Source organism: Lissotriton helveticus, chromosome 9, assembly GCF_964261635.1.
Source record: "Lissotriton helveticus chromosome 9, aLisHel1.1, whole genome shotgun sequence".
NCBI classification, from domain to species: Eukaryota; Metazoa; Chordata; class Amphibia; order Caudata; family Salamandridae; genus Lissotriton; species Lissotriton helveticus.
This window is the reverse complement of record NC_136070.1, coordinates 92,151,664-92,175,760: the sequence shown is the minus strand read 5'-3', so window position 1 is coordinate 92,175,760 and position 24,097 is coordinate 92,151,664. Positions and strand designations below refer to the sequence as shown.

At 47.3% G+C, this 24,097-nt stretch overlaps 1 protein-coding gene across 2 annotated transcripts in view; it reads right to left on the bottom strand.

The window, feature by feature from the left end:
* ZFYVE26 (zinc finger FYVE-type containing 26) overlaps nucleotides 1–16,980 on the bottom strand; it is a 657,581-nt gene extending 640,601 nt beyond the window's left edge. For both annotated transcript variants that reach the window (XM_078659543.1, XM_078659544.1), the window contains exon 1: nucleotides 16,909–16,980. The gene's annotated coding sequence lies outside the window, so the exon portion shown is untranslated. The remainder of the gene's footprint in view (nucleotides 1–16,908) is intronic.
* Between the last annotated feature and the right edge of the window lie 7,117 nt (nucleotides 16,981–24,097).

Genomic DNA, 24,097 nt, shown 5'->3' with positions numbered 1-24,097 from the left:
AAACGCATCCGCCCGCATGATCCTCAACATCCCTCGGCACAGCCACATCACCCCCCACCTAAGAGACCTGCACTGGCCTGTGTCACCGTTCTTCTTGTATCGGTGGGGATCCACTTGTAGATCCTGCGGAGCATGCGCAGGGTGTTGTAGCAGGAGGAGGAGACGGCGTTGACTTGCTTTGACATGGAGAGGGAGGAGTCGAGGATGAATCCTAGGTTGCGTGCATGGTCGGTGGGTGTTGGTGCTGTTCCCAGTGTGTTCGGCACCAGGAGTTGTCCCAGGCTGAGGGGGTGGGACCGAGGATGAGGACCTCCGTCTTGTCCGAGTTCAGATTCAGACAGCTGCTCCTCATCCATTCCCTCGTGGAGGTTAGTTTTGGCGGTGCGTGGGTCCTTGGTGAGGGATAGGATGAGCTGGGTGTCGTCGGCATAGGAGATGATGTTGAGGTCGTGATGGCGGGCCACTTGTGCGAGGGGAGCCATGTAGACGTTGAACAGCGTTGGGATGAGCCCTTGGGGACGCCGCAGATGATGTTGGTGGCTTCAGATCGGAAGGGTGGGAGGAGGACGCTCTGTCTGGGTTCTTCCGGAGAGGAAGGACGTGGTCCAGTCAAGGGCCTTCTCTTGGATTCCGGCTTCTAGGAGGCGTGTCTTTAGAGTGCGATGGCAGACTGTGTCGAAGGCGGCTGACAGGTCCAGGAGGATGAGGGCTGATGTTTCGCCGTTGTCTAGTTGGCGCCTGATGTCGTCTGTGGCGGCGATGAGGGCAGTCTCGGGACTGTGGTTTCGTCTGTATCCGGACTGGGACGGCTCCAGGATGTTGTTGTCTTCCAGGTGCCGGGCCAGTTGCATGTTGACGATTTTTTCGATGACCTTTGCCGGGAACATGAGCAGGGAGATGGGTCAGAAGTTCTAGAGGTCCTTGGGGTCCGCTTTGGGCTTCAAGGAGGGCGTTGACTTCGGCGTGCTTCCAGCTTTTCGGGAATGTCGCTGTTTCGAAGGAGGTGTTGATGAACTTCCGTAGTTGGGGTGCGATGGCAGCGTCTGCTTTGTTGAATACATGGTGTGGGCATGGGTCAGACGGAGATCCTGAGTGGATGGAGTTCATGACCTTGCGTGTCTCGTCGCCGTTGGACCAGGAGGTCAGGCGGTTGGTGCTGGTGGTGTTCACAGGGGGGGGTGAAGTCTGGCATAGTCGGGGCGGTCGTGTTGTTTAAGCGGTCATGGATGTCAGCGATCGTGCGGTGGAAGAAGATGGCTAGAGAGTCGCACATTTCTTGTGAGTGTGGGGTGTCGTTGGCGCTGGGGTTGGAGAGTTCCTTTATGATGCTGAAGAGCTCTTTGCTGTCGTGTGTGTTGTTATCCAAGCGGTCTCTGAAGGAGGATCTTTTGGCTAATCTGATGAGGTGGTGATGTCTGCAGGGGGCGTCTTTGTGGGCTGGGTGGTTGTCCGGTGTGCTTTCGTGGAGCCATGTCTTCTCCAATTTCCGGCATGCGCGTTTGGAGGCCGGGAGCTCGTTGGTGAACCACGTGGCTCTCTTGTTGGCGTGGCTGTTGGAGGGTTTCTTGAGCGGGGCAAGAGTGTTGACGCAGTCGTTGATCCACTGTCTGAGGTTGCGGGCTGCGGCGTCTGGGTTGGTGGGGTCGGTTGGTAGGTTTTTGGCGAGGGAGGTGATCAGGTGGTCTTTGGCGACTTTGCGCCAGCAGCGGTGAGGCAGCTGTTGGGTGCGGTGGTGCATGGTTCGTTTTTTGAAGGGGAAATGGATGCAGCGGTGGTCGGTCCAGTGGAGTTCGGTGGTGTGGTTGAAGGTGACATGAGAGCCTGTGGAGTAGACGGGGTCAAGCGTGTGGCCGGCGGCGTGGGTGGGTGCGGTGACGAGTTGTCTGAGGCCGAGGTTGGCGAGGTTGTCGATCAGGGTGGGGGAGTTGGCATCGTTGTTGTTCTCGAGGTGGAAGTTCAGGTCCCCGAGGAGGATGTAGTCCGTGGAGGCGAGTGCGTGGGTGCTGGTGAGGTCAGCGATGGAGTCGCTGAACTGAGCCCGGGGTCCGGGGGGTCTGTAGTTGAGTGTTCCTCTGAGGGTGGTGTTTGGGTCGGTGTGGATCGGAAGTCTAGGTGTTCGGCGGTGTTGACGGTGTCGTCCGCGTGGGTAGCGACCTTGAGGGAGGACTTGTGGACGATGGCTATTCCTCCTCCGATTCCGTTGGCGCGGTCTCTGAGGGTGATCTTGTAGCCGTCCGGGATGGCTATGGCGATGTCTGATGTTCCACCAGATCTCGGGCAGGAAGGCCACGTCTGGGAAGGAGGTGTCGAGCAGATCCCAGAGCTCGATGGCGTGTTTGCGTGCGGAGCGGGTGTTGAGGAGTATGCAGCGGAGGTGGTTGGGTCCAGTCTTTGGAGGTTTGGTGGTTCTGTCGCAGGTGAAGCTGCAGGTGTGGCAGGAGAACGGTCCATGGGTCCATTTCGGGGCGGCTTGGAAGCAGGTGTGGTTTCGGCCGGTGTTGAGTGCGCGGAGGGTGCTGGCGTCGTAGTGGATTCTGGTGTCGTGGCGTTCGCGGGGTCCAGGGGTTCTGCCGCTGGGTGCAGACGGGCTTGCCTTTGGCGCGCCAGAGGCGCGCCCGCTGCGCGCGTCCACTTTTCGGCCTGCATAAGGAGGCTTTGGGAGGGAGGAGCAGCTGGGAGGGGGGTGGCCAATGGGTGTGTAGGGGGCGGGGCCACAGGGAAGCAGCGGTGGGAAGGTCCTGAGACGGGAGCAGAGAGGGGCGGGGGGAACTGGCGCACGGGCAGGGGGAAAATGCGAGAAAACAGGCTCAGAACACGGGGCAGCAAGCAGTTGGCAAGCAGCGGCGTGGGGGCGACCTGCCAGCAAGCAGGGTCAGAGGCCGCTCCCGCTACCGCTGTTCGGCCTGCCTAAGAGGAGGCTGGGGAGGGAGGAGCAGCTGGGAGGCGGGAGCGGGGAGGCCAATGGGTGTGTAGGGGGGCAGGGAAGCAGCGGCGGGAAGGGCCTGAGACGGGAGCGGAGGGGGGCGGGGTGGAGCTGGCGCACTGGCAAGGGGAAAAGGCGAGAAAACAGGTTCAGAACACGGGGCACCAAGCAGGTGGCGAGCAGCGGCGTGGGGGCGACCTGCCTGCAAGCAGGGTCAGAGGTCGCTCCTGCTACCGCTGTTCGGCCTGCCTAAGAGGAGGCTTGGGAGGGAGGAGCAGCTGGGGAGCGGGGAGGCCAATGGGGAGCACCCAGATATACCATAATATACCAATGGCACCCACAGGATGTAGGCTTTTAACATAGAATGTTAGAAGGCTCAACGACCCCAGGAAAGCTTGCCTTTTCCACACATACCTCAACAGACATCACATACATATTTGCTTCCTTTAGGAAATACATCTTACCCTTCTACTTTAATCTCTACGATGCTACGGGAGAGATACCTGAGGAAACGCTAATAGAATACTTTGATACCATCAAACTGTTGTGGCTTGACGATGTGAGGGGACAGTACTTGGACTCACCCTTCACTGAAGAGGAGGCCGTGCACGTCATCCGCAGTCTCCCAAACGACAAAGCCCCTGGTCTGGATGGCCTAACTGCCACTTTTTTTTAAAGAACATGCCACTCTGCTAGTCGCCCATATGGTAGCTATGTACCAAGCATCATTAGTGGCTAATTTCCATACTGAAACCCAGGAAACCGCAACATTTATGTAACTCTTATCGTCCCTTGTCAATGATTAACATTGATAACAAAATCCTAGCTAAACTGATTGCCAATCTAATATGCTCCCTTTTAATAGACATAAATCGCCCTCATCAATCAGGCTTTGTCCCAGACCGTTCCTCAGCACATAATCTAAGAAAACTGTTAGCAATCATAGCAGCGGATGACGCACTCTTAGATGCCACGAAGGCATTTGATTCAGTGGAATGGCCCTTTTCTGTTTGGCCTTCTCAGGAGATTAGGATGTATCCCCAATTTCTCTGCCTTATAGCTTTGCTATTCTCAGTCACAGATGGCAGGCTTAAGCCTTAACGGAATGACATCAGTCCCATTCCCCATTACAAGAGGCACCTAACAGGGATGTCCTCTTTCTCCAATTCTGTTCGCCATGGCGATGGAACCACTAGCAGCCCGACTACGACAACAGCACAGGCACAGAGGCCTTAACTTCAGAACCCTCAGAGTGCTGATCTCAATGTATGCAGATGACATAGCACTTTACGTTCGCAAACCCCATATTAACCTCAATGCGGTTATCTGAGGGGTCAAACACTTCGGGTAATTGCCGGGCGTCAAGATTAACAGAACTAAGTCCATTAGATCCCCCTCACGGACAACACCCCGAAATTTGAACCGGAATACTCGCTAACATGGGCTACGGAACCAGTCAAATATCTGGGAGTATCGCTTAGGTGCGACAGCGGGGACCTCTGAACAGCAAACTATGGCAGGGCAATCACTTGGCAAGAGGACTGACTCCCAATATGGAACCGTCTACCGCTCTCCCTTTCGGGATGGTTGGCAATAGCCAAGATGGTGGTTTTGCCAAAATTACTGTATCTATTTGTCAACCTGCCACTGACTCTATCCTCCCAATTCCTAAAGCGCCTAAGATCACTATTAATAACACTTGCATGGGCTGGGAAACAGCCCAGGATAGCATGAGAAGTCCTCACCCTGCCCTTCGGCTGGGTGAATTAAATGCCCCAGATATTACATTAAATGCAGAATGTGCGCAGGCTCAATATGCCAACTACTGGACATAGCCCATTAAATTTTAACTACACGTGGCGGTGGAGGCACACCTGGTACATCCTACCCCGCTGTCCACAGCACTATAGCACACGCACAGAAGCAACCACGCCATATTGCGTGCGATGGGTGTGGGACGGCCTAAGACGTAGGGCACGACTCCCATGCCTTTATGCTCCCTCCATTCCGAAAATCAACTACCCACTGATACCAGCACTGGTGAACTCCAATAATGAAACAAGGCACACCAGAGAAAATTATGGACATTCGCAGACCTGTACCAGGGGGACCATTCCTCCCCCCCCTCCTGGACACTGCACACTGACCAATGGTCAGTCTCCGAGATCTTCATATATCAACAACTTAGAGCCACTTGTAAAGCGCTACATAACACCTTCCCAGAACCCAAGCCCGCTTTTGATGCTCTGGATTACATGCTGACCAACTCAAAGCGCCATAAACTGATAACACAACTGTACAATATTATGCAGAATAAGGCACCAGTGTGCATCCCGAGAGCATTCGCCCAGTGGGTGGCGGACACTACCCCTCCTATAAGTGAGGAACAATGGGCATACTGCTGTGGGCAGACTGAAGCCCTCTCCCCCAACTACAGACTGCGACTCATACATTTTAAGTATCTCCATGGACTATACCCCACACCTTACCCAGCTGCAACAAATGGGATTGAGGGAGGAGTCATGATGTGTACAGGGCTTGCTGCCCCAAGCCTATTTTATGCACCAAGCTTGGGAATGCCCAAACATTGCAGATTATTGGCCGCCAGTGCACCACACCTTTCAACAAATCACAGGACACGCCACAACACGGACGCCAGTGGTTAGTCTCTTGGGGTATGTCAAGGAGGAACCACGGGAATGCCGACAACTGCTGGCCATGCTCCTCTTACTTGCTAAGCAGCAAAAAGCCAAAAACTGGGGAGGGAGTGAGGAGCAATGAGCTCCGTTACGATGCTAGCGAGGGTGGTATCTATGAACCGTAAATGACGAGATTAATAGGTGTACGCATTTTCGATACGCTATTTAGCAGGGTTCGTCTTATTTACAGGTTTCTTCGTTTTTACCCTCGGGTTCCATTTTAGATACGGCATCCATTTTGTTTCTTGCCCTCACGTAGTCAGCGAACAGGCAAATGTCCGCCTCATGACCCTGTGATTCCCAAGACTGGGGGATGACACGGCAGAGACAGATGGCTCCGCAGCTGGGTAATCTTCCCACGTTGGCCTATTGTTGCAGCCTTGCATGCGCTCGGCTCGAATCCTTTGATCCTGGGATTGCGCTTCCGATATTACCTCCACACTCCTTCTCCTTCTGTCTGACTTCCTTGCACCTGTTCCTGTCTCTTGCTCTCGTCCTTTTACAACTAGAGTGGAATGTGCATAACAGCAGGATAATGTGCTTTTACAGTTGGGAACCGACACATGTTACTGTGATTATGTTCCGGGTTTCCGACACCATGAATGAAGCCCTTTTAAGTTTATTGTGGGAACTGAGTGGTAACCTTTTGTTCGTTACGTTATTGAATGCTGAAAACGTGTATAAAAGGAGCGATCCACATTTACAATTTGAAGCAGGCTCTTGGAACCTACACTCTGTTGTACTTCCTATGACTTTTGCATCCCTGCAGTAATAAACGCTGATCTTTGACGCCGAAGGAAGTGTCCCGTGTCTCTGTCACTTGTGCGCCGAACAGGTATCCTACGAAGGTTTCAGGTGTTGTTCCCTGGCACCGCTGGATCTTAAAGATTCCAGTCCTTCAGTTGGCGCCCAACGTGGGGCGACATCAGCGGTACCGGTCCAAATCCTGACGATTGCGAGGAACTTTGTGTGAAATCTCCGAGGAAAAGGTGCACCCCGCTTCATCGACCCTGTTGTCGAAATAAGTGGTCCGAAGATTTTTCCCGCGAAGATTCCCGCCTCCTGACGGCTGCAACGGATCGATGCTCTGACTGTCGACCTGTTCTGGTGCCTGGCGTTGTCCTTTGTATGGCGAGACGATAGACGGGCCTTCCTGGTGACGCCATCGAGCTCTCAGTTAAGTATTTGTGGGTTGCTCCCAGTCCTTAGTTGTTGGTGCTTAGTTGTTTGCATGGTTCCATTGCATTTGTGGTGCTTAGTTGTTGGTCTTTAGTTGTTATTTGACAGTTGCAATTGCCAAAAACCGAGGGTTTCGTCTTTCACGAAGATTTAGTACTTTGGTAACCCTTGAAGTTTGATACTTGGTTAGTGTGCATGATGCCTAGCCGTAGTGGTTTCATTGGTTTCTTCAAATGTTGCAACAAGGACTCCCGGTTGGAGGACTCGTGTCCGATACCTCCAGTTGGAACTCCGATATATGAGCTCTATAGTCGACATGGTGTGGGCCCCATTATATATAGTGACTATTGGGTCCGTTATACGAGAAAGGATGGTGTCCTTAGTTGGCCACCACACGGAAGTTTTGAAATGGAGATTTTAGATAATCTAGAAACTAAATTATTTAAGAAAAAAGCTAGGCCAGCTATGTTTGATTCCCTTCGGTTGTGGCGTAAAGAGGCCAAACAGAAAGAAATCAAACAGCTTAAAAAGAATCGTAAAGAAGGTATCGTCCCGATAATGCAAGTTGTACAACAATGTCAGCGAGATAAAGAAGAAAAAGAAATAGAAGTTTCTGCTAGACTACATCACATGAGAATAGACAAATGTTATCCGGTATTACCAACTAGTCTTGATAAGACAGAAGAGGACTCGAAGGAGGATCCTCTGTTAGCGTATTTGATGAAATCACCACCTCCTTATGCACAGGGTGCTACAGCCCCGGTAGCTCCTCTTGTAGTTCCTCTTGTAGTTCCTCCTGTAGTTCCTCCTGTAGTTCCAGCGGCTGCTGGTCAGCCTGTTGTTGGTCCTGCGTTTGTCCTACCACCTGGTCCTATTCCTAATGCTCCTTTGCCTGTACCTCCTCAGTCAATTGTTCCTGCTATCTCAGCCGTTCCGGCTACCTCTGCTGTCCCTACGTTCACTTCTAATGTAGTCGCTCCTGTTCTTTTTTCTCCTTCTGTTCGTAATCGTATCCCTAATACTGTCGCTACTCTTTACTCCCCACTTTCTGGATCGTTATGTCGACCCGATGTCTCTGAAACTCCTCAGAGGCGCAGTCAAATCCCTGGTGGAAGGGAGAGTGCCACGTTGGTAACTATGGCGCGTAGATGGATAAGACACCCCGTTAACTACCCGCCGCGCGTGGTCTTTGATACGTTTTCTCAGTTTAATGAGCCCACTCAGAGATTTGTGTTTGAAGAAATGTGTAACTTTTTGAGAGAAGAATGGTGCAATGATGATTTAGATAATGTACCGCCCGATATGACTGAACTTCAGAGTCAATTTTCGAACGGCATGATTGTAGGTGGAGATGTACGACGTGCATTAGAGCGATTATTAGCCTTACGGTGCACAGTGTTTTCTCGAGTGTCGTTTGATGACGATTCCGATACTCAAAGAACGAACTCTGGTCAGTAACCTATGAGAGAGGTTCCGCCAGTATACATGCCAGGTGACCCGCAAGCTAATCCTGTGATTCTGCCATACTTTCAGAGAGTTTGGATACACCTCCCATCGAAGCGATCAGAAGTTTTGCAGGTAAAACAATCTTTACCTGATCCACGCAAGAATCCGGCAGGTTATTATAAGGAGTTGTCTCAACTGGTAGACGCTACTATTATGAATCTTGCGGACATCGACATGCTGTTTGGCAATGTCGTACCACAACCGATTTGGGCGAAAATTCGCCAAGAGAATCATTTAGTTGAGTTAGGTGGTGACTGGGCTACACTAATAGCAGCAGATGGACGACAAGTTGGTGGGGCTAAGCCTGAGCAGTTAATTACGGATCTGCCTCAGAAAATTATTACACTTATAAAAACGCTCATGCCAGCGATGAAGGTAAATTGGGATAAATTAGCCGCTTGTAAGCAAAAGAAGGACGAGAGTGTCTCCGATTTCTTTACCAGATTCGAAGAGGCATTTGTCGATCATAGTGGTCAGGATATGGGCACCGAGGGAGGCCAACGGTTATTTGTTGATAAATTTGTATTGAATTTGTTGCCCGAACTATGCAACAAATTGAAAAATTCAGAGAGTGCTTGGGCGGTTTCAACTACTGCTCAAATATTAGCGACAGCTCAATACTATGAGAATAGGGAAAAGGAAGAAAGTGATCGTTCAGACAAGAAAACGAAGGAGCTTAAAACGAAGGTTTTGTTACAGCAAGCGTATCCTCCGCGATCAAATCAAAATGATTCTCAACAGCAATACCGACCACAATTACAATCTTCCAGGATGCAGTCACGATCTGACTTCTCCGACTTTAGATCTACGCTTGGGTATAATCAGTGTGCATATTGTAGAAGAGAGGGCCATATAAAATATGATTGCCCAGCTTTGCGTGACCGGCTTAACGGTGTGTCAGCACGAGGGGGTCGTGGTGGTCCTCAACAAGCACCCCGAGGTAGAGGCCGCGGTGCCCCTCAAAATCAAAATCATGAGCGCCCTCATACCCCATTCAGACGCGAATAATTATTTTGACCAACGAAATGTGAGGTCCGATAAATCAGCACAGTATCATGTGGACGATTATTACGTCGAACATGAGATTGATGCAGATAACCGCTACTAGGACAGCCATCGACAGAGAGAGGGAGTAGTATCAGTTCCGGTTGATCAGAGTGGGCCTTACGTCGCAGATGCTACATCTGGCGTAGTTGAGCCTTTTCTGTTAGACACTGGTGCGACGAAAAGTTCCATCATGCACTCGAAACTCCCTGGCGCACCTTTGTCCGGCTTAACAAATGTTTCCATTGGATTCTCTGGCGCCCCTGTTAGCAATCCTGTCTCTAGCCCTTTGTCCCTTACGATTGGTCCTCATGAGTTAGAGGCCCCATTGATTTTATCTACTGGTTGTGGTGAGAATCTTTTGGGCTTGGATTTGTTAAAACGGTTATATGCGACTTTGTACTGCTCTCCTGCGGGAGTGGAGCTTACATTAGGTCAGAGAGCGATCTCTCCTATGTACTTATCAATTGATAAGTTCCCACCGGAATTGAGTTCCCTTCCTGCGTCGTTATGGGCTACGGGTCCCAATGATGTAGGCTTATTGGACATCCCACCTTATGTGGTCCAGTTGAAATCGAACGTGCGTTTCCCACGTATACCACAGTATCGTATCTCTTTTGATGGTGAGCGAGCACTATTAGCGATCATTTATGACCTGATCGAAAAGGATGTCATTGAAGAAACTCGAGGCAATGTGTGTAATAGTCCTGTGTTACCGATTTTGAAACGCACAGATCCAACTAAACCTCCTGTGTACCGCTTTGTAATTGATTTACGAGAAGTGAATAAAATCGTGATTCCCCAGTTTCCTGTGGTGCCTGACATCACGGCTTTGTTGACCCTGATTCCGGCTTCTGCCTCCTGGTTCACGGTAATCGATCTAAAGAATGCTTTCTTTAGTATTCCGATCGCTGAGGAAAGCAGAGACCTATTCGGATTTTCACTGGGTGGTCGCAGTTTTAGATTTAAACGCGCACCTCAGGGCTACTGTGAAAGTCCATCGATCTATAGCCAAGCACTTAAAAGTCAGCTTGATGCATTTGTGTTGCCGACAGGCGCAGCCTTAGTTCAATACGTTGACGACCTATTAGTGGCAGCTGATACAGAGGCTATTTGCAGAACCGCTACAGTATCATTGTTGCAGCACCTATGTGACTTACATCACAAGGTGTCACCTTCTAAGCTACAATATTGTTGTCAAGAAGTAACCTACTTAGGTCACTTACTGTCAAAGGATGGGAGAAGGTTGACCCCAGAGAGAATTGCAGTGATTGCTCGAATGACTGTGCCAAATACTCAGAGAGATGTACGTGCCTTTCTAGGTATTACGTCATACTGCAGACAATGGATTCCAAATTTTTCATTGTCGGCGAAACCATTGATAGCCCTTACGTGCAAGGATGTTTCATCTCCTTTGCCATGGACTGAAGAGTGTCAGAAAAGTTTTTCTGAATTGCGTGATGCGTTGTGTTCGGCTCCTGTGTTGGGTACTCCTGATTACAATAAGCCGTTCACACTCTATGTTCACGAGAGGGACGGTTGTGCGTTGAGTGTTCTGACACAGCAATTTGGCGACAAACAGCGTCCATGCGCATATTTTTCTTCGACCTTAGACCCAGTAGCTAGAGCCTTGCCCAGTTGTTTGAGAGCAACCGCGGCAGCTGCGGCGTCCATTCGACAGTCCGCAGGTCTGGTCATGGATAATATGCTCACGGTGATGGTCCCGCATGCAGTCGACACTCTCTTGAACCGAACGAAAACTCAACATTTGACGAGCGCAAGGTTGTCTGGATATGAGTTGACGTTATTGGCAAGTCACATACGGATAAAACGGTGTAATGTGTTGAATCCAGCAACGTTGTTGCCGATCGAAATGGAATTAAGTGATGTAACACCACATGATTGCTATTTGAGAACTGAAGAGGAGACGAAGGGTCGTATTGACCTGAAAAACACTCCATTGGTAGATACCGATGGTACTTTGTATGTGGATGGTTCATGTTTTAAGTTACCAAATGGTGATGTGACGACTGCGTATGCTGTAGTAACATTGAGTACGGTTGTGGAATCTGCGAGATTGAGTCAGAATTCGGCCCAAGCGGCTGAGTTGATCGCTTTGACGAGAGCGTGTGTGTTATCCAGAGGGAAGCGGGTGAATGTGTTTACAGACAGCCAGTATGCTTTTGGTGTGGCGCATAGTTTTGGTCGATTGTGGAGAGAAAGAGGATTTTTGACGTCGCATGGTACGAAGATTCAGCACGGACAGCTTGTGAATGACCTTTTGGACGCACTTACATTGCCTAAAGAGGTGGCAATAATCAAATGTAGTGCGCATCGGAAGGTGACGGATGATGTTGGCCGCGGTAATGCGTTTGCGGATGAGATTGCGAAGGAGACGGCCAGAGATCCGACAAATCGAATGTACGTTGCGAATTCAGTAAGATGGCCAGCGGAGACTAGTATGTGTGAGGACACAGTTGAGAGTGTGAAGAAGATACAGGATGAAGCTACTGAGATGGAAAAGACTCAGTGGAAAGAAAGTACGGGAAAGTTAGACGAGAATGGATGTTGGGTTGATTTGTCGGAAAAACAGAGATGGATGTTACCAGATGCATACGTGCTTGCTGTTGTTACTATGGCTCATGGTGCATCACACATTAATACGAAAGGCATATGTAAATTGCTGTCGCCCGTATGGAAGAATGATGGAATTATTAAATGTGCGGAGAGAGTGGTTAAGAATTGCATGGTATGTTTGATGTATAATCCTGGCAAGGGCACCCCCACTCCACGTGGTCATTTTGCTCCTCCCACATGTCCCTTTGAAATTATTCAGTTAGACTTTATCCACATGGAGAGATGCAATAATTTAAAGTTCGTCTTGGTTGTAGTTTGTGCGTTCTCCAGATGGATTGAGGCTTACCCCCTAAAGGATAATACTGCCCTGTCCACAGCAAAGGTCCTACTCAAAGAGTATTTCCCCAGGTATGGAATGCCACGGATTGTATGGTCAGATAACGGAAGTGAGTTTGTGGGAAGTGTAATGAAGAGTGTATGTCGTGGTCTTGGCATAAATCAGAAATTTCATAGTGCTAATCATCCTCAGTCTGCGGGTTTAGTGGAAAGATATAATGGCACTCTGAAACTGAAACTTGCCAAAATCCAGGCAACGACTGGTCTATCATGGCCCGACGCTTTGCCTTTAGCTCTCATATCGACCAGAGCAACGGTGCACTCTCGAGTAGGGCTCAGCCCATATGAGATTGTGTTCGGCCGTTCTGCGAACATTTGGGGAGTTCCGAGGCCTAAAGAATTTGACAGACTTGAATATCCAATGTTAATTGACTATCTCTATGATCTGACTGCTAAATTGAGTTTGATTCAGCAACAGGTCTTTGAGGCTCTACCGACACAAACAGAGGGTCCTGGTCATCGGCTCCAACCAGGTGATTGGGTTCTTACCCGCAACTTTGGACGAAAACGAAATCTTGAGCCAAGGTTCGTGGGACCTTACCAGGTGTTGCTGGCAACGAGGACTGCGGTTCGGCTGGAAGGGAGAAAACACTGGGTGCATGCCACCCACACCAAGAAAATTCCGCTCCCATTGCCAGCAGATAGTTGGATCAGAAAAGGATTCGGCTGGTCTGAAACTTACGTCCCTCTAAATTACGTGCCGTTTAGTGACGCACAGCTTGTAGGAAATAACACAGTAAGACCCGACACCCCAGTTGAACCATCCGAAGTTAACCCTCTTTCAGCAACATTGGAGAATTCAAGTTCTGAACAATTGCGTGGACAATCGAACACTCCTTTGCCGTCTGATCCACTGTTTGAAGAGCAGACTCGCCCCGGAAGAAGTCGATACTTTCTTCGACCGCGCTAACAGACTAATAAATTATTTTTATTTTTTCGAATTTACATCACCTCTATTGTTGCCATAAAAATTGTGGACGTGTATATATATATATATATATTGTGTACCTTTTTCCTTACAGCTAGGAGGCGTATATTGAACTCAATGAACTCTTGATTAAAAACCTTTTCATCTGGGTTAACCGTAGGGCCGTGCGGGCACTTCCTCCTGTTTAGCAGGTATCTGACACTAGGTCGATTACTTTTGTCGATTTCTGGGAACTCCTGGGGATTGATAATCGCTACTCAGAACGAAGTGCGTCAAGAACGTCACGGACGGTTTTTAGAAGATGGAGTCTTCTAAGCTGTTGGAAATTGAGAAAATGGTGGCGCAAAGATCCAAACTGCACAAGACATTTCGGAATTATTTTTTTTTGTTACAGGTTTTTATGTTGTTCCTAACTGTTTCTATGCTGCTGGTGGGTGGAGTATATTTTGGTTTTCAATCATTGCTGCCTTCTACTTTACCTACTCCTCCTTCTCTTGATTTAAATTCTGTTTCCACTATGTCTCCACATTCCTTTCATCTTCTGCCCCAACATGAACAGGTCAGACGTGCGGAATTTATGAACAATTCTTTTGTTCAACTTCTACATCAGCATCAGTTGGTGATGAACACTACCAATTGTTGGATATGTGGGTTAATGCCACATACCATGGATAAGGGTATCCCGTATTTTGTTCTTCCTTATAGCCCCCAAGGGTCAGCTCGAGCATTCCAGACCATGTTCCGTAGTGCACTAGACTCCTACCCCCGTCGAGAGCCTCGCTCCGCAAACCTTGGTCCTGGCCCGTTCCACAAGTCCTTGGCAATAGCAATTGCAGATTTAAATAGAGATATTTTTGACGCAACACTTAACCCAGAGGAAGTGGTGCGAGCTTATAAGGAACTGAGTGGGGTCGAGTATAGTACATCAGTGAACGATAGGCAGTTTAAAAGCTCATCTCCAATCTGGATCGTACCTCATCTCGGTCATTTCTGTCTGCAAGGTCTTGGTCGAAATCCGAGAGCTCAGCTTGGGAAGAGTGCTTGTGTTGATACTTACGTTTTACCAATGCTCTCGTCCCCCGTCTTTCTGACTGCCAAGGGTACCTATTTTGTATGTTATGATCGCGCATATACGTGGTTACCTCATGACTTCTCGGGTACCTGCTATATCGCGAATCTTTTGCCTCCAACTTTCACTGTTGCCTCAGATTATCACAAAACCAGAGTTGTGAGAGGTGTCATTAGTAAAGAAGATACTGCCGGTCAAGAAGCAGGAGATTTCTTTAAGGGTTCCCTACCGTTTTGGGGCCCTATGGTCAATAGCAGGAATCTGAGACAGTTAACTCGTGTAGTGGAAGCAACCGCTAACATAACTGCAAGCGCCCTTGGTAATCTGACAGCAGAGCTTCAAGCGGATAGGCTTATGACGCTACAGAACCGTATGGTTCTAGATGTAGTACTAGCAGACAGAGGTGGTGTGTGTAAGGTCATCCATTCGAGCTGCTGCATAATCTTACCTGATAACGCTCCAACGGTTTACCAAGCCATCTCGAAGTTGCATAAAATCTCGGAGTCCATACACGTGGACGAGGGAGATTGGACGCTTCTAGGATGGTTTTGGGGTCTGATGTCAACTTGGGGTTGGAAAATTCTGATGATTATAGGGGTTGTTGTGACGTTTCTGTTCACGTGTTGTCTCTGTGTGCAGTGTGGTCCTGCCTTATGTGGCCTTTGTGCTACAACGTGTATAAGAAGGCCATCTGTTACCGGCGAGACATTGATGAATAAGATGATGTTCCAGCAACACTTGAATGATCTGATGAATATCGAAATTGATTCCGACTAGTGCTTGACTACATGAGGGCAAAAGGAGCGTCTGAGGAGCAATGAGCTCCGTTACGATGCTAGCGAGGGTGGTATCTATGAACCGTAAATGACGAGATTAATAGGTGTACGCATTTTCGATACGCTATTTAGCAGGGTTCGTCTTATTTACAGGTTTCTTCGTTTTTACCCTCGGGTTCCATTTTAGATACGGCATCCATTTTGTTTCTTGCCCTCACGTAGTCAGCGAACAGGCAAATGTCCGCCTCATGACCCTGTGATTCCCAAGACTGGGGGATGACACGGCAGAGACAGATGGCTCCGCAGCTGGGTAATCTTCCCACGTTGGCCTATTGTTGCAGCCTTGCATGCGCTCGGCTCGAATCCTTTGATCCTGGGATTGCGCTTCCGATATTACCTCCACACTCCTTCTCCTTCTGTCTGACTTCCTTGCACCTGTTCCTGTCTCTTGCTATCGTCCTTTTACAACTAGAGTGGAATGTGCATAACAGCAGGATAATGTGCTTTTACAGTTGGGAACCGACACATGTTACTGTGATTATGTTCCGGGTTTCCGACACCATGAATGAAGCCCTTTTAAGTTTATTGTGGGAACTGAGTGGTAACCTTTTGTTCGTTACGTTATTGAATGCTGAAAACGTGTATAAAAGGAGCGATCCACATTTACAATTTGAAGCAGGCTCTTAGAACCTACACTCTGTTGTACTTCCTATGACTTTTGCATCCCTGCAGTAATAAACGCTGATCTTTGACGCCGAAGAAAGTGTCCCGTGTCTCTGTCACTTGTGCGCCGAACAGGTATCCTACGAAGGTTTCAGGTGTTGTTCCCTGGCACCGCTGGATCTTAAAGATTCCAGTCCTTCAGGAGGACTGCACCACGAATAGATCATTGGTTGTGACAAGCAGCCTACTGCCATAACCAGTTACCGGCTTACTGGGAGATGATGCAGCAGGGGTTACAGCCTTGGGAGATTTGGGAACCACTTCTGGCATTTTTAAGACTACAAAACATCACCTATCCTGAAGAAACAGGGAACAACAATTAGAGACACTGGGCCGGGGAGGGCCGGACGGGTACAAAAGAAATAGAGGATACGAGAGGCTTGATCATATACCTCCAGCTATAGGGGATCTGAACTATCGGAGACAAAGAAGACATTCATGGAGGAAACTAACTGTATGCTCAGCAACTGTAGTGCTAGACATCGAAAACAAATAAAATGTCCACCTATGTATCTCCTTTTGCCCCCCACCCCCGTTTCTCCCTCTTCCGTCCCTACTCCCTCTTTTTTTCCCCGATCCCAAGTTAATACCTGCTCTTTAAGTTGTATGACTATTTGAAATGCAAATTTAAAAAAAATGCCTTACTATAGCTGCCGCAAATAATACTAACTTTCAATCCCTACAAACTTGGTTGGGTTAAAGATTTGCTCATCATTTCTGAAGATGACAGAAATACGCTGCATTATTGCAACAACAACAAAAAGTGCTGGCTCAGCTTTTCCCCCAAAACATAACCCTGAAAATGTAACCTGCTGAATACATCTTGACCACTCTACCAAATGAGCCACTAAGCAGCAGACAGCCTGAGTAAAAACAAACAGGGGCTTACATCCTTCAGCCAACCATTGAGTGTGGTCTATGTACGTTCTTTACGTAGTCCTTAACCTGGGATTCTGTAACTTTGGTTGAAATTGTATATGGCTAAAGCTTTATTCAAAGTACTCCAGAACAAGTAAGAGGAATCAGAGAAAGGAGACTGACAAAACATTTGAAATGGGGTAATAAAATGCATCAATTGTCACACTTACGTGATCCAGAGCCAACCACTTCTCCAATGAAATCAGCCAGAACCAGGCCAGGCGCTGTGGGGTGCTTTTCCCACATCTGAAATCAGAAGTGTGGCAAAATTATTCTTCATCAAAATGTTAAACCAGAAATTTAGCACTGATGTTAATAACACAATGATAGTGGTTGTTAAATACCCAGATGTTCAGCCTCTAGGCGACAAAACATTTTCAGAGGTATGGCTACTGGTACTATCAGCAGCAGGTAAAACTGGTCACCTCGAGCCATACAAAGCAGAAGATAAACGGGTGGAAATCAAAAATGATTTCGTTTTATGCACCATATTTTCTCTCAACGCTACAATGCTTTAAGAAGAAGAGATGAACTTAACTTTACAGATAACTCTTGTAGGAGGTCACTGCATCTCAAAATATTTAAAATCGTCTAGTGGAGAGAGGAAATAAGGTTGTGAAAGAGGGGATTAAGACAGCATTGGCATCTGGGTTGGATGTGAGTGAGTTTATCGAAAAAAAATTGGAATTACAATACCTCTCCCCATTGTACTTTCCGGAATATCTCAATTTACTTTGTTGAGGGGCAGGGAAACACATACTCTTTTTTTACCAACGTGGTTGAGGGAGATGTCTGTTGATGATAAAGTTAACTTGAAGGATGTGTCTGGCAGGGTGGTCTCAAAACAGATCCTTATGAAGACGAATTTTGACAGGAAATGTTGTTTGAATGGGGAGGACGTGTTGGTTGGGCACTGGGTTCTTAAGTTAGGAAAAGTTGAGTCAACATTTCTGATGCCTGAACAGGTGTGCAAGGTCAGTAAAGGAGCTGCTTTTGTGGGAAATAAGGGCTGGTGTCCCCTGAACAAGCTGAGATAATGCATAATAGAAGAAAAAGGATTGAGGACGATCTTGATTGCGGGCTGGATTGGGAGTTGGATTCAGAGAGACCCTCCGTTCGTTCGGCCCCACCTCATTAAACTTCTCCATCTCAGGTTAACACTATTAGATATTAAGACATCTCTGTCCAGAGTTTTATTCAGATCATTTTGTTTGTTTAGTAAATGTTTGATTTAGTTTATACTTTGCTTTTGTAACATGACTTTTTTATGTTTCATTTTGGTTGGGGAGAAGGTGTTGTAATATTGGTATTGATGTTTTAATGCATCTCGCTGGTAGCGCAAGATGCATTGGAACCACATTGTTGTAATCCTTTGAATGTGGCTCACGCATGGAGTGGTCGCTGGCTGAGGTTCGAATGGCATCAGTTGCCGTTCGATCACCGGACTAAGAGGCCGCTCCGTGCAGTGAGTGGAGTATTATGGAATAAAGACTTCATCTTTCAAGAAAAGCATTATTGCTAATTATTTCAGGCACACACCATGACTCTACAAATCGAAATACATTATCATACTCCAAAGACCACCCACATGTCATGAGGATAATTCACCTAGTCTTGTTACCAGCTAAAGAAAATGTGACCGCCATCTTTAGGCGGACAAAGATGGCAGTCGCATTTGTTGCTTTTTCAGGAGGTTGTGATTGGGTGAACACGGAGCATACACTACAAAGATCAGGTTATAAAACATTTTTAACTGTGAGCTTTTAGTTTCGTATATTTACATACAGTATTGCACAGCTCTAAGTTGAATAGGGATGCTTTTAAGTAATTTGGTTGTTTGCAGCGCAGAGTTCAGATTTTTATGATTACGATCCAACGTACGGCCGAGTCAGTCTCCCAATTAGAATGAGGTAAGCACGTGGTTCCCTTGTGACATGGAGATAGTTAGGGGCATGTTTAGTTTTGATGTACTTTGTTTGTTTTAGGGAGGCCCCTGAAGAAGGGACTTAATTGTCCCGAAATGCATTGGGCATGAAATGAAATAACCAGGATGATTATTTGCTGTATTGCGAAAAAATACACTGAATAATTGTCATGTAAAAACCACCTGATGAAAATTCATGCTTATGAATGAATTTTATAGATGGTATATTATGCATTCAAAGGTATGCAAAGATAAAAACAAAGATCAAAAACTGAGATTAAAGAGTGATGTATGAGAAAGGATTTTGAATATTGTGGTTCATATGAATGATCAATTAATAGTTTGATTGACTTGTTATAATATTTATGAATATAACTGATGTGCGTTGACAGCACACGTAGCAGTGTAGCACCACTGGTCTATAGGGTCAAGAAGTATACACATTGGCGAAAAAATAGGAGTGCACCTTGGATTGAACTATTATTTCCAGAAACTAATGGGACACATTTTGGTGAAAAGTTTACTCTGTCACCTACTGAAACTGGTTCATCCTAACCAGTCCGGATTTATTCTCTGCCGGAATACTCAGTGCAAACTCATCTCCTTGCACACATTCTCCATGCACCCTGTCTAGAAGAAGACCAATATGGTCTTTTCTTCCTCAATATAGAGAAGACATTCGACTCAGTCAGCCGGTAGTATATATGGCTAGTCCTGGAAAAGATGGGTCCGGGTGCCAAATATATAGCATGGGTGAAATCTCTTTACACTCAGCCAATAGCCAGGGTGGGCACTGGTCGCCTAGTATCAGACGTGAGCAGATTGCAGAGAGTGACCAGGCAGGGCTGTCCCCTATCTTCCAATTTGTTTGCCTTAGCAATGGAGCTGGTGGCATGCAGATTATGTCAGGTGCTCAGTAGATGGGGAATACAATTGGGACAAACAACGCATGTAGTGTCCCTATATGCATTTGATGTTATGATATACTTGCGCCAGCCTGACATCTTTCGGCCCTAATCCTCCTTAATGTGATGAGGTAGTTAAGAGAGCTCTCAGGCCTCCAAGTTAACCATCTTAATTAAGTCTGTATGGTTCCCATTGAGATAGCGAAGGGGGCTTGAGGCCTCCCGACTCCTTGAGGCAGGGATCCCCCAAAGCGTGGACAAAGTACGCTATCTATGCATGTACATAGCACATGGGAGTGCAGCAGTGCCATGCACTAAATATGGGACGTGTGCTTTACAATCTTAAGCCGTCTAATAATTTTTGAAACTCTCTTGAGTTCTCCTTGATGGGGAACATGGCCTTAATCAAAATGGTCGTGCTGCTGCAGTGCCTTGATGTCCTGCATGGAACAATGTATGAGATCCCCGAAGCGTTTTCCAGGAAGTAGACAAACTCCTGGTGGAACTACTGTAGGCTGGGAGGTGGTGTAAGGTTGGACTAGCCACACTGAAGTTGGAATGAGGTGTTGTTGGGTTGGACTGGCCACACTGAAGTTGGAATGGGATAAAAGGGGAATGGAGGTGCCAGACCTCGAGCTCTACTACCTAGCATCCCACCTACAACATGCTGTGAACTGGTTAGATGAGGAACCTAACTGGGAGAAGTCCCTGCTGATGGATACCACTGGGAGCAGAGAACTGGAGTCCCTCGTCCTGTGTAGCAGCGGTACACCTGCAGCACAACTGCACATCCTTAGACTAGTGTGCAGACTATGGGAGCAGGCGATGCAGATGGTAATACGTAGGGCGCCATATGCCCCGGCGCTGGAGGTGTGGTGCATGCTGCTCTTCGCCCAAATAGCCCACACTATGGCTGTGGCCAGGTGGCGAGAGGGGGGTGCACCACACTGGGTGACCTCTACCGCTTAGGCTGATTCATCAAACTGCAAGAGGCAGCAGAATCCTTTAATTTGGGACGGGGTCAGTTTCTCCAATATGCTAAAATTGCAGCAACAGCCCAGGAGATTTGGACTGGTTTTCCAGATGCTCCCAGTGCTACACAGACGCTGGTTACACTGCTGACTATGGCGGATGGTCGACATCTCATCACCCATATCAACCGTGCCCTGCGAGCTGACAGCCCCAAATCTCCCCTTAAAGTGGAGGACACGTGGCACAGAACTACCTAGTTTCCTATCACGACTAAGGAGTGGACAAAAATACACCAGGAAGTGTGAGATGTCTCAGACAATGCACGTTTCAAACTTGCTCAGTACAATATAATACATATCACGTACCTCTCGCCCAAACATCTATATACAATTTATATTAATAGAGATGCTGGGTGACTGCGTTGTAGACGAGCACCGGCGGACTTCCTTCACGTCGTGTGGAACTGCCCCCAGATAATTCGTTTTTGGGACACTAACCTAGAACATCTGCATACTGCTGCGGGGTCAGCTCCTAGGTACTCGAGACAATGCCTGTTGAGTTTTGTCACAATTAAGAAAGAAGAGGAAACTTAGCAGGAAGTTTGTGATGCTTGGATTGATGCTGGCAAAGAGCCGAATAGCTATTAGATGGCGTAACCTTCCAACAGCTGAGGGGTTGTGAGACATGACCAAATGGGTGGCATAGGGAAAGGGACATATGAAGAAAGAGAGGTGTGACAATAAACTGCAGGATGACTTTCTAGCAGGGGAAGCCAAGATAATTGACCTCGTTGAGAGTCATTCCTCTGCCCCCACAACAGGGTGGTCACTGGGGATGGAAGTACCACACAAGCGTAGTCACTACGGCCATGGGAGGTTGAGAACCACAAACCCACTAAGAGGACACACACTTGGGGTTGGGGCTCAAGAACACACTGCGCGGGTGCCCTCCTGCAGCCCTCTTTATGGCTTGTATCCCTTGGACGCTGGTCAATAGAAAGAGCAGTGCATAGGAGGGGAATGGGGGGGATTCCATGTTATTTCCTCTCTTGAACAAAATTCATATGCCTAGGTTGGCCCCGATGACAGTTACAGTTGCACATATTGTATAACTTGTCGTGCAGGTCCTGTAAAGTTTTTTCTGAGGTGGCATTGTGTACTGTCGAAATGTTAATAAAACCATATTATAAAATAAAGGAAGGACAGAGAAAGAAGACAAGAAGAAAGAAAGAAAGAAAGAAAGAAAGAAAGAAAGAAAGAAAGAAAGAAAGAAAGAAAGAAAGAAAGAAAGAAAGAAAGAAAGAAAGAAAGAAAGAAAGAAATTACAAATTAAACATGATAAAGGGTGACTTTCTTCCTGAGCAAAGTTTATTGAGGAACAATTGGTCAAATCGAGTACAAAATAAATGTGTTCTGAAGAATTGTCTGCTTTTGCTTTCACATGTACACTATTGAAGCTTTCGGTTAGTGTAGTGGATGCATAGTAAAAATAGAATAACTTCATAGAAATCAGTTTCAAATAGGCCTAATTTGCAATGCTGTGAAATACCAGCAGTCACATAAACAAAGAACACTTCAAAAGGAATTTACAACAGCACGGACAGGCAAAAGGAACTGGTAAAGCTGGAATGTGGCCTGTGCTCTCATCTGGTTGAAAGCATGCTCTAAACACAAGGGCAACACTAGCTTAATTATAAATAAACACAACAAGCATTTGCCATGCAATAGGTTTCACATTTGCGAGAGTTGAAGCTATTGGCATTCTAAATGACAATGCCTTTTATTTATGTGTTTTGAAAAACAACATATATATAAAAGGCGTTGTCATTTACAATGCCAATAGCTTAAACTCTCGTAAATGCGAGACCTATTGCATTGCAAATGTTTGTGTTGTGTCTTGTTGCAGTGATCGCAGTTCTTTACCACCCAGAGCTGTGGTCTGAAAGTAGCATGTGTATTACAATCAATCTTTTCTCCTGAGAGCAGGCAGTGCCGGACTTCATGCACATATCTCCTTAGACTTATCCGCCATCTTGCTAATTTTATCCCCTGCAGGAAGACGAGGGTAATGAGGGGTCATGTGTGGGTATCTCCTCCCGCCCCAGACCATGTCAGCGAGCTGTCACTCATCGCTGGGAGAGACAGAGGACTCTGGCTGGCACCGGGATGAGAGAGTTCTGGGAGTGAAGCGCCAGCTGACATGCAATGGCTGCAGGAGAAGACCATGCGGTACTATAAACTCAGGTTATTGCTAAAAGCGTCCTCATTTAAAAAAAAAAAAAAAAAAGTTGGGTAAGCTGTGCACAACAAGACGCGCAGCTGCCAAGATTGAATGTAAAAAAAAAAACAACGATTTGAGCGAGCTGCTCATCCCATCCCGCGAGTGGTGCGTGTGTAAAAGTGAGCATAGCGTGCTGTAAATGCCGAAACAAAAGTGGCCACCAGTGCGAAACGAGTTTCACGGTGAGAAGCAATCAACAAGCATTTACAATGCAACGGTTTTGCCTTTGTTAAAGTTTGAGCTATAGGCATTGCTCTTGAAAATATTTTTATTTATGTTTTTTTTAACATAAATAAATAGCATTGTCATTTACAATGCCACTAGCTTGATCTCTCGCAAATGACACACACAAACACCCACAGAGAGCCCCCCCAATACACACTCAGAGGCCTCCCCACACACACCCACACAGAGCCCCCCACACACACACCCACACACTGCAAGCCCCCAACACACTGCAGGCCCCCCAACACACTGCAAGCCCTCACACACTGCGAGCCCCCCCACACACTGCGAGCCCCCCAACACACTGCAAGCCCCCCACACACTGCAAGCCCCCCCCCACACACTGCAAGCCCCCCCCACACAATGCGAGCCCCCCCCCAACACACTGCAAGCCCCCAACACACTGCAAGCCCCCACACACACTAACATCAAATCAAACCACATCTTCAGCTGTTTTGTGAGCATGGAATATTCACCACCAAGAATTATGACAGGTCTCCACTCTTCTTTGCCTTCACCTTTCTTCGAGAATATCAAAATTACTTTCTCCGTCTACTGCAGTTGTGAACACATTCCTGTTTTTATTGTTCAAAAGTGTTCTGGTGCCCATGTGCTGAAGTTTGCGCTACAGAAATACATTAAATAAATGTGAGCTGCAATCTAACACATGAACTCCAAATTGCACTTTACTTCTGAAAGTTTGTGTCGCATCACAAACACACAGCAGTACTTTGCTGTTACGGAAACGTGTGCTTTAAGACACACAGTTTCTAAATGCAGTTTAAGTGGAGTTAAGGCCATCCAAAAAGTGCTGTCCAAAGTTCACCGGTGTATAATTCTTTTATAACATAGTAGTATTACATTAGGGTTCAGATCTACAAAATTAAACCCTGATGCATAGCAAGATGCACAATTCCACCCAATACTGTAAGCACAGAACAGCAGGTACAAAAGGAGAGTACTGGAGAGTGTTTTCGAAGTCACAGGACACTCCATCACCGAGTCAAACAAATTATGAAAGGGAAGGGGTACACCAGAGGCCATCACATGACC